Source organism: Giraffa tippelskirchi, chromosome 1 (genome assembly GCF_054371585.1).
Source record: "Giraffa tippelskirchi isolate mGirTip1 chromosome 1, T2T-mGirTip1v1.2.pri, whole genome shotgun sequence".
NCBI lineage: Eukaryota > Metazoa > Chordata > Mammalia > Artiodactyla > Giraffidae > Giraffa > Giraffa tippelskirchi.
This window is the reverse complement of record NC_137275.1, coordinates 62,019,748-62,031,304: the sequence shown is the minus strand read 5'-3', so window position 1 is coordinate 62,031,304 and position 11,557 is coordinate 62,019,748. Positions and strand designations below refer to the sequence as shown.

The window sequence follows — 11,557 nt, the reverse complement described above, 5'->3', positions numbered from 1 at the left end:
GCATTTCTGAAAATTATTTAATGAAAAGGGTACTTGACAGGGAAGGAGGAAAAGTTTGTGTTCCTATGGCTGCAGGGATTAACTACTGAAGAGAACTTCATTAGACCTCTCTGAGGCTGAGATTTCACTACAGTTAAAATCAGAGGTGAAGTAAACGATCTCTGCAACTTCCTATAGGCTTAAGACACCCAGTTTCTCTGCTGGCTATGCCATTCCAGGAAGGAATATTTAAAGAGAGTGTTTAAAATAGGCTGTTAGATTATGAAAGGAAAATGCTAAGTTAGAACCTATTAATTAAATATGCAGAGAAACATGGGAAGAAACAAGGCATTTCCCAAAAGAGAATCCATAATTTAATGCAGATTTTAATTAATATAATACCAGAAACTATCAATAAATATTTTGAAAGGAGCTTCTTTCTCCACCATGCCTACCATACTCCCATATGCTTTGCTACTGTCCCCTGGGAGAAATGCTGGCACATATTTTCCTAAATCTTAAAAATATACTTATCTACAAAGTTGTGTATTTTTGCTGTTTTTTTCTCTTAAAAGAGAGGAAAAAAATGAACCTATCTGAAACTCATAATTTTCAAGGTGATTTTTAGAGAAAAGCATAAGGATGAAGAAATTTTGTCTGTTCAAAGATATGATGTTGGTGATAGCAGATTATCCCTAGGATATTTACTGTTATTAAAACCTGTGGCTTCACTTTCTTAATATCTGTAGGTCTAAGATTGCTTAGATGTTAGGAGAAGACAGCAAGGCAACAACAGTTTGGAATTTATCATCATTCTACCTAAAATCCATTTATTTTTCTTGAGCTTACTGATATATATGAAATATATATGAAATATATGAAAAAGAAAAACATATGTCTATGAGAGAAACTTTAGAGTTCAAATTTTATTATAAAATCTAAAAATTAATTTAATTACCCAATTCCACTCAATACTATAAATTGGTTCTCTTAGGTGAATGGAACAGTGCATGGAAAGTTACGTTATCAATGTGACATTATGGCATTTTTCCATAGGATGGCCACATACAGATTCTTCTTAAAAAGAAAACACTCTAGTGCTTGCTATGGCAGCATATGTGCTAAAATTGCAACAATACAGAAAAAATTAGCATGACTCCTGCATATGCTAATTTGTGAAGTATTCCATATTTTTTTATGAAAAAAGTTTTATAATTTCAGGCATATTTGTAATTGTAATTTGAGGAAAAAAAAACACATTTCTTACACTGAACAGTTTGACCATTTGCCTAAGCACCCTAGTCAATCAGGAGAGTGAACATAATGATTGATGCAATGAATTGACAAGCTGAGTGACTGAAGTAACCAAATAGTATAATTCATTTAATGTGAAATATGTGCAATCTAACTACTGCAAAATTCATTAATTCCACTATTTTTTTTCATGCTCTGAGAAGTCTCTGATCTCCTCTAATCTTCAAGATAGCATCTTCAAAAACTAAATAGGCTACATGCATCATATTGTTGCAAAACTCAAATGCCTAAATGCATTGTCAAAAGAAACACATGCTTATAGAGAATTAAAACTGATGAATCTAGCTTCTGGCAACTTTCTATGCTGAAAACTAGGGAAACCTCCAAAGAAACAGGAAAACACATTGTGGGTTAATGATTCAGGATTAATAACTTTCATTGCACAAAGACTGTCTTTTAAATACTGGAGAGCAGAAAGACAGAGTTCCCAAGTTAAGAAGGTTTTTATATACAAGTGCCATTAAGCAGGACCTTATGGGGTCTTCCCAGAAACAATAACCCCGCCATATCCCCTCTCATCCTATGTCTTCCACCTGCCTCTTATCTGCTGAAAAACTTTAGACTCTTAGGCCTTCCCCAGGTTCCAAGAAGTAAATATAATCAGAGAAATGAGAAAATGTCAAAAAAAGGAAGACAGGCAAAGAAGAAAAAATAATAATAATTTAGCCATTAAACAAATTCAAAGACCTTTAGACCTTCTTCAGCGGCTATAGATGATATTATGAAAGATAGCCTTTGAGCTGTTTCACAGATACTGAAACCCTCACCAGATGGAAGAAGTTAACTATAGCTGCCCACAAGTATGTAGGCCCCAGACAAGTTGGAATCAGAAGGTTGATAATGTTGACTTCTTGCACCCTGTAACTCTCTTCCCCATCTGACATCCTGTCTTTAAAGACTTTTCCCTGAAAATAATCAGGGAGTTTGGGCCTTTTAAACACCAGCCACTTGGACTCCTTCTTGGTACCCTGCAATTAATGCTACACTTTGCTTCAGCACAACCCAGTGTCAGTAGATTGGCTTTACCGTGCGTGGGTAATCAAACACAAGTTTGGTTAGGTGAAACAAGGAGTGTGGATGTATCACTAGATAGCCTCATTAGTATTAAGTTTATACATAGATAAATACTCACGTACACTCTGTGGCCCAGTGGAAAGCACAGAGGCTTTGGAACTAATAGAGCCTCTAATCACATTTCAAACAATTTTATTGCATATGACTCCACAATAAATTCTGTGTGATATAAAGGTATGAGACATGAGACAGGCAATTCACACTCAAAATACATAAATGACTTGCCAATGACCACATAAGTAATAAATATTAGAGCCAGGTTTAGTATTCACATTTTTTAACTCTTAATTCATTGCCCATTTCTATTCAGTTCAGTTCAGTCACTCAGTCGTGTCTGACTCTTTGCAACCCCATGAAACGCAGCATGTCAGGCCTCCCTGTCCATCACTAACTCCTGAAGCCCACCCAAACCCATTTCCATTGAGTCGGTGATGCCATCCAGCCATCTCATCCTCTGTCATCCCCTTCTCCTTCTGCCCTCAATCTTTCCCAGCATCAGGGTCTTTTCAAATGAGTCAGTTCCTCGCATCAGGTGGCCAAAGTATTGGAGTTTCAGCTTCACCATTAGTCCTACCAATGAATATTCAGGACTGATTTCCTTTAGGATGGACTGGTTCGATCTCTTTGCAGTCCAAGGGACTCTCAAGAGTCTTTTCCAGCACCATAGTTCAAAAGCATCAATTATTCAGCACTCAGCTTTGTTTATAGTCCAACTCTCACATCCATACATGACCACTGGAAAAACCATAGCCTTGACTAGAAAGACCTTTGTTGACAAAGTAATGTCTCTACTTTGCAATATGGTGTCTAGGTTGGTCATAACTTACCTTCCAAGGAGTAAGTGTCTTTCATTAAATCTAACATGCTACAGTTATAAATGAAAGTGTCAACTTAAATAAAATAAGCTCCATCCCCCAAATGTAAGTCACTATGGAGAACAATATGGAGATTCTTTAAATAATTAAAAAGAGAGCAACCATATGATGCAATAATCCCACTCCTGGGCATATATCCAGAGAAAACCATAATTTTAAAATATGCATGCACCCCAAAGTTCACTGAAGCACTGCTTACAGTAGTCAAGACATGGAAGTATCCTAAATGTCCATTGATACATGAATGGATAAAGAAGAACAATGGAATATTACTCAGCCATTAAAAAGAATACGATAATATGAAATAATGCTATTTGCAGAAACGTGGATGGACCTGGAGATTATCATACTAAATGATGTAAGTCAGACAAAGACAAATTTTCACATGCTATCACTTATATGTAAAATATTTTAAAAATTACAGAAATGAAATTATTTGTAAAACAAAAAACAGACTCATAGACTTAGAGAATGAATGTGTGGTTATCAGTGGGGGAGGGTAGGGGGGAAGAATATATAAGGAGTTTGACATTGATATGCACACATGGCTATATTTAAAATAGATAACCAACAAAGACCTACAGTAAAATAAAATAAAATGGTATATTATAAAAGATAGAATAAAAATATAGAAACTATATCACTGGAATGTCTATTTCAATAAACATTTTTTAATACAAGACCAAGTATAAAACACTTAGAACATTCTATTATTCTACTGAAACATTCTATTATTTGTTAATATATGATCAAGTTCATCCACTCCTAAGAGTCTTTTTAGGGTTTTTCTACCTATTCCCAAATGATTTTTACAATCACCTTGTCCAGTTTTAAAATGGTTGGTTTTTCAGTTAAGTTAGTCATGTCACTGCATGTTTAAGAACAAATTATTGGTTGTTATTATTAATTTTACTGTTTCTACATTCAAATTTATAAATTGAACATTTCTTCTTTTTATAAATTCATTTATTTTGTTTCCCTTAGTTTAACACTGTCATATTTTTCTATCTCTGAATTTAATCTATAAACATTTTAGTTGATAATTTAAACATTAAATTTATAAAACAATTTTGAAGATAAAAATATTATATTTCCTAATCTTCCCCTTAAGTAACTGTTATTCAGTATTTTCTTATCTTTCATGGCTTACATGTTTTTGAAGAGGACCAGTCAATTATATTGTAAGATGTCCCTCAGTTTTAGATTGTCTGACATTTTCTTATTATTAGGTTAATGCTGTGCTTCTTGCAGCAAGTATACCACAGAAGTAATGCTGTGTTCTTCTCAGCATATCATTATAGGGGAAACATGATACCAATATATAACATTACTGAGGGTGTTAACTTTAATTACTTCATAAAGACAGTATCTGCTGGGTTTCTCCATTATAAAGTTACTCTTTTTTTCTCTTAATTAATAAATATATTAGGATATATTACTTGAAGACAATGAAAATATCCTGTTCATTTTCAAAATTTGGTCCACCAGTTTTAATATCTATTGATGGATCCTGCCTACAACATTTCCTGTCGTGTTCCTTTCCGCTAGCCTTCTTTTCTCTACTCTTTCTATATTATAGCTATTAAGTAAAGAAGAGATATCCCTTCTCTTTCACTTACTTATGTGTTCAACTTTCAGTTTATATTATTAAGTGCACATGGACATTTATTTTATTCTGTGCTTTTTGATACTAAATTATCACTGTATTCTTCAAAATGTTCTAGATTTAACCATGAAGAACTATTTCAAAGTGCTTCCTATAATCTTTTGATATGTACCCCTCTTCCTGTGAGCACTTTATTACTTTCTGGCACCATACAATGCTCCAGATGCACTTGTATTTCCTGTGCTGTAGTTCTGGCCTCTGGAATCAATAATTTCTTGAATAAGGCCTTGTTCCTCTTACTCAACAATAATATTTATAAACCGATACCTTGTATTTAGAAACATGCCTAACAAAGTGTCCTTGTTTCCAGGCCTTCTGAATGGATAGAGCTTGGAAAATATGAATATATTTTCTGTATATGGATGGATGGATAGATAGACAGATTTTTATCCATATCTATACATACCATTAGACAGAATATGTTTAATTTCCATCAAACACCACAGAGTTCATCCTAAGAAAGTGAAAAATCTGCTTCTAATTATTCACAAAGCATTTACTTATTTGTACTATGCTAGCATACACAATTTCAGAATTGATTATCTCTGAGAAACAAATTTACTATTGTGCAATATTTGTGTATAGTTATTTTTGTCTTTAGTCTTTCGGTATCCAGGCAGAACACTATTTTCCAAAGTAACATCGGTTATTCTGTTTTTCTCTACATCTTTCAATATAGTATATCATTCATATTTTGTCCATGTGGCTTCAGATGTTACATTTAACTACATTAATTTCTTCTCACATGTTGCTTGAATTTTCATAGCTAGAGTATGCCTTGTCAGTCAGTTCCGTCGGTCAGTCATGTCCGACTCTTTGTGACCCCATGGACTGCAACACCAGTCCTCGTTGTACATTGGCAATTCCCAGAGTTTACTCAAATTCACGTCCATTGAGTTGGTGATGCCATCCAATCATCTCATCTTCTGTCGTCCCCTTCTCCTCCCACCTTCAATCTTTCCCAGCATCAGGGTCTTTTCAAACGAGTCAGCTCTTCATATCAGGTGGCCAAAGTACTGGAGTTTCAGCTTCAGCATCAGTCCTTCCAATGAATATTCAGAACTGATCTCCTTTAGGATGGACAGGTTGGATCTCCTTGCAGTCCAAGGGACTCTCAAGATTCTTCTCCAACACCACAGTTCAAAAGCATCAATTCTTCAGCGCTCAGCTTTGTTTATAGTCCAACTCTCATATCCATACATGACTACTGGAAAAAACATAGCTTTGACTAGACGGACCTTTGTTGGAAAAATAATGTCTCTGCTTTTTAATATGCTATCTAGGTTGGTCACAACTTTTCTTCCAAGGAGGAAGCATCTTCTAAAGTCATGGCTGCAGTCACCATCTGTAGTGATTTTGGAGCCCCCCAAAATAAAGTCTGCCACTGTTTCCACTGTTTCCCCATCTATTTGCCATGAAGTGATGGGACCAGATGCCATTATTTTATTTTTCTGAATGTTGAGTTTTAAGCCAACTTTTTCACTCTCCTCTTTCACTTTCATCAAGAGGTTCTTTAGTTCTTCCTCGCTTTCTGCCATAAGGGTGTGTCATCTGCATATCTGAGGTTATTGATATTTCTCCTGGCAATGTGCTTCATCCAGCCCAGCATTTCTTATGATATACTCTGCATATAAGCTAAATAATCAGGGTGACAATATACAGCTTTGATGTACTCCTTTTCCTGTTTGGAACCAGTCTGTTGCTCCATGTCCAGTTCTGACTGTTGCTTCCTGACCTACCTAAGGTGGTCTGGTATTCCGCTCTTTCAGAATTTTCCACAGTTTGTTGTGATTCACACAAAGTGTTTGGTATAGTCAATAAAGCAGAAGTAGATACTTTTCTGGAAATCTCTTGCTTTTTCGATGATCCAGTGGATGTTGGCAATTTGATCTCTGGTTCCTCTGCCTTTTCTAAATCTAGCTTGAACATCTGGAATTTCATGGTTCACATACTGTTGAAGTCTGGCTTTGAGAATTTTGAGCATTACCTTACTAGCGTGTGAGATGAGTGCAATTGTGCGGTGGTTTTGAGCATTCTTTGGCATTGCCTTTCTTTGGGATTGGAATGAAAACTGACCTTTTCCAGTCCTGTGGCCACTGCTGAGTTTTTCCAAATTTGTTGGCATATTGAGTGCAGCACTTTCACAACATCATCTTTTAGGATTTGAAATAGCTCAATTGGAATTCCATCACCTCCACTAGCTTTTTTCGCAGTGATGCTTCCTAAGGCCCTTGTACAAATGTGAATTTATGTTTGTAGAAGAAATGGATGTGTAGATGGATCAATAAACATTTTTTTCAGGAAATTTTCTCTGTCTGGTCTCTCAGATCATTTACCTGTTTTGGTGATTATCAGATGTGGCTTGTCATATTCTTTCAACATTTTTGATCATGTAACTGCTCAGTGTTCTGGGTGCATTTATGTATGTGTGTGTGAGAGAAAGATAAATACAGAGACAAAGTCAGAGACCAAGACATATATCAAAAGGTCATAAGAGATCATGGGAGAAGAAATATCTCAAATTCTGGTGTTTTTCTCATTGATTCATCCTCTGGCCTAGTGCCTCCAGATTCTGTTTACTTCCTGCTTCTTAAGACCATTTAAAGCTTTCTCAGATTCCATACCAGTTTATTTGTCCTTTCATAGAGTCACATTCGCAAGAATTTCTTGTTACTCGGTTCCTGGCCCTGTTGTCCATATTGAACCTCCTACTAGCATTAATAAAATATATTTCTAAAACTAAATTATAAATATTCAACAACTTCAGCTGCTAGAAGAGAATCGAAAGTATAAAATTCTGGCTGAGTAACAAGATTAATTTTGCTACTTCATGGCTTCAATATATAAAGTTTGCCTGGAGAATAAGAATTTAGATTCAGCAATACTAATATGAAGAGTGTGAGGTAATTGCCTTAGGCATAAAATTTAAAGAAGAAACAAAACTACTCAGTAATCAATGTAAGATATTTTAATGCAATATCATTGAATGTTCCATTTGCCTCAGGCTCAAATACTGTTTATCAAGTTATAGTTGCAGCTCTTGCCTGAATCTAAAATTTTGATATTTTGTTCACTAATCATTTGCATTAATTTTCATTTTAAAATATGCATTACATAATATTCATCTTGATTACTGAGTTGTGGGGTACATTCTTAAATGTTCCTGAGGTAACTTCCTACCCACCTCACTCATGTCACCATAACCAGCCCTGCTTAGTCTCCATTTTTATCTGCAATCAAGATAGTAAATGTTGCCCCAGAGTATAAAAATATACATACACATATAAAATGAAAGAAGAATAATATATACATAACCAAAATAAACAGTTTATCTTCTAACGATGTATTAATACTTTCTTAAAGAAAACGTCAGAGTATCAGATATTCACAAAATATTTCAGCTAATACTTCCCACAACAGCAAATAGCAAAATCACAGTATCTCAAATAAAACAATGAACAATAAAATTTATTAGGCTTTTGTAACTTAGTTGACAGAAACATATGAGAATTCTATTATAGAAGTGAAGACAAAAAAAAAAAAAGTGGAGACATTAATTATAGATTTCTCTTTAGGTCTGATGAATGCATGTCTAACCACGATATAAGAGGGGTTCTGCACTAGCCACATTCTTTCACCCTATCAAGCAGGGATTTCCTATTGTTTTACATTATTAAATACATAAAGAATACAAATTCCCAATGGCCTCAATTGCTAAATCTCACTTTAAATATTACTAGATATTTTGATATCTCAAGTGTCTTATGATTAATATATTCATCTGGTGTAGTAAATTAAGAAGTTAATACTGACCCATTCTGGTGCTTGATGTCCCAGCTTCCCTATTCACAATGCAACAATATTGCCTAAAATAAAGACATATTTATTTTATTAAATTGGTTGCCTAAAAGTATCTAGAGAGAGGAGAAAAAAGAAAAAACAATTTGCTTATGATTCTGTTGTCAAGCTCATCTCACACAGCTGGAATAGCATTTAGTCTGAGTTTCAAACCATCCAATATTCAACACCCCTGGTTTCAATTTAGAAATGAATAAAACCCAAAGTGACATTAAAATATATCTATATTTCCCAAATTACCTCTAAAAGGCAGTGTTTTAATATTGGCATTACATGACACCAGAACATCACAGAAGATCCCAAATGAGTAAGCTCCCAAATGCTTAACAACTACTGAGCTAGTAACAACTGAAGCAGCTATTTTAGAATGCTAGTCTTAGTCGCTCAGCCATATCTGACTCTTTGTGACCATCCTATGGACTATAGCCCACCAGGCTCCTCTGTCTATGGGATCCTCCAGGCAAGAATACTGGAGTGGGTAGCCATTCCCTTCTCAGGGGATCTTTCCAATCCAGGAATCAAACCTGGGTCTCCTGCATTGCAGAAAGATTCTTTACCATCTGACTCACCAGAGAAGCCCACTTTACAATGCTAGAATCTAGTCAAATATTTTAGCCAGTGACAGAAAAGTGCTTGATGAAGAAAGACTCATATATTTCAGTGAATTTTGAAATTCCTTGTGTAGCTACTATTCCCTAACCTTCATCTCCTCATCTCCTATCCCTGTGAGTGAGGCCTAATGTGCTTTCCTAGGTCTGGGGAGGCAAATAGAAACCTTCTTCTCCATAAAGTTGCCTTGTCCTCTGTCATTGTTGCCACTGATTGCTGAAGAGCTAGCACAGAGTTTGACCATTGATTTTATGCACACAGGCTATTGATGAAATGAAATTTAAAGAGGTAGACTTTTCATTTTTTTCCCTCTTTTACTTGAGCCAGGCATGTAAGGAAATTTCTATCAGGGTGCCTGTTAATTGAGAGAATAATGGAATAGAGACAGTAGTGACTACATACAGCAAGGAACACAATCTTTGTAAAAAGAGTCGAAAATTCACTGAACAAACTGATGACTGCAACCTTCATCAGGTAACAGCAGTAATCCTAGGTGAGAGAGAGGATGTGATGCTCAGAAATGCCTCACTAAAATATTCAAGATGTCCAGTTCTAAACAAAAAGTTATAAAGCATACAAAGAAATATGGAAATATGGCCTAATCATAACAAAGATTAATTGATAGTAACTCTCTATGAAGAAGCTGTTGATGGTTTTGATTGTTAAGCTGACAAGAAGCTAAAATGAGAAAGAGAAAAATAGAAAGAGGAAAGAAAGAAGGATGGAAAGAAGAAAGGAAGGAACAGAGGCAGAGAGGGAGGGAGGGAAGAATATGAGGCACTAACTTCAGTTGCAATAAAAAGGCGTATGTGGTTAGAGTATGCTTGTGGTTAGAATATGGCTTGGTAGTGAAAATATATTGCTTTTATTCCTAGCTTTGCTGTTTACTCTGCCCTTGGCTTTCTCTACCTTGAACAGAGCTTGTGATGTCTTTAAAGGACTTTGATCTCATTTGAGAAAGATGATGGAGGAGGCATCATTTTCCTCAGTTCTAGTAGACACTTGACAGCAAGAGCTATCAATTTCTCATATGAAGTATTGGAGTATCCTTTTCTGGAAATCTTAACAATTGACTGGTCAAATCATAAGAAAATATTGTAAGAAAAATGGAAAGAAACAGTTTTGTGCCTTTGGGAAATAGATTGACAGCAGTGGCAGACTTGGAGGTTTATTATATTCTTTGTTTTAGTAGAGCTACAATTTTTAACACACTTTTTCTTTTAAAAAATGTGTACCCCGTTTTAAAATAATTTGAAAGAAGCAGCATCTGTTACTTTCCTCAGAAATCTATCTTTCCAAATTTATAGCTCATGCTGTGGTATTTTTTTTTGCTTCATGAACAGCCACTTTCTTTAGATTCTTGTAAGCTTTTATGAACAACATGAATTTAATTTCCTTGGGGTTCTGATCTAAATTTTCTCTCTTCTGTGCTGTACTGGATACTACAATTTCAATTTTAAGTTCTACAATGTGTGTGTGTGTGTGTGTGTGTGTGTGTGTGTGTGTGTGGTCAAATGTATTACATCACAATTCCTACACATGGTGCCATATATTTATAAAATCAAATCAAATGGCTTGTGTATTTTAACATGTATTCAAATATAATACATTAAAAGGAAAATTATATAATATTATGAGACATACTCAGTATTATGAAGATAAATTTGACATTTCTTTTAGCTCAAACAAACTGGTATGTCTGTTTTGGGAAAATCAGAACCTTACTTCAGATTATTTGTGAATATATTAACAAAGGAAAATTCTCAAAATGTCCTTCATATTTATTATTCTGCAATAATATTAGTGCTTCCATGAATAGCTTCTTTTAATTAAATTTCCAACATAATCAAATATTAAACCTGTGAGGTTTTGGAAAAACAATGTATTTATTTGGAAATATTTCATAAGTAGAGATATAAAAATCCTTGTGTGAAAACTATTAAAGATGCTTAATGTCTCTTAATATTTTGAGTTTATATGATTTTTAAATACTTTTCTTAACCACTGTTTTAAATGAAAAATTATTATGGTTAAAAAATAATCATTTAAAGAGTTTCTAAAATAAACTAATTATACCTTCTTTTATGAAATAATCATAAAGTCTTCACAGTTTTATATTTAAATCATCAGTATTTGAATGCTGTGCCGCTGACTTTACCTATAAAAGAAAAATCTGTTTTTA

At 34.5% G+C, this 11,557-nt stretch overlaps 1 pseudogene; it reads left to right on the top strand.

Annotated features, from left to right (window-relative positions):
- Positions 1 to 1,076: 1,076 nt before the first annotated feature.
- LOC145521721 (U6 spliceosomal RNA) lies at positions 1,077 to 1,174 on the top strand (annotated as a pseudogene).
- The last annotated feature ends 10,383 nt before the right edge of the window (positions 1,175 to 11,557 follow it).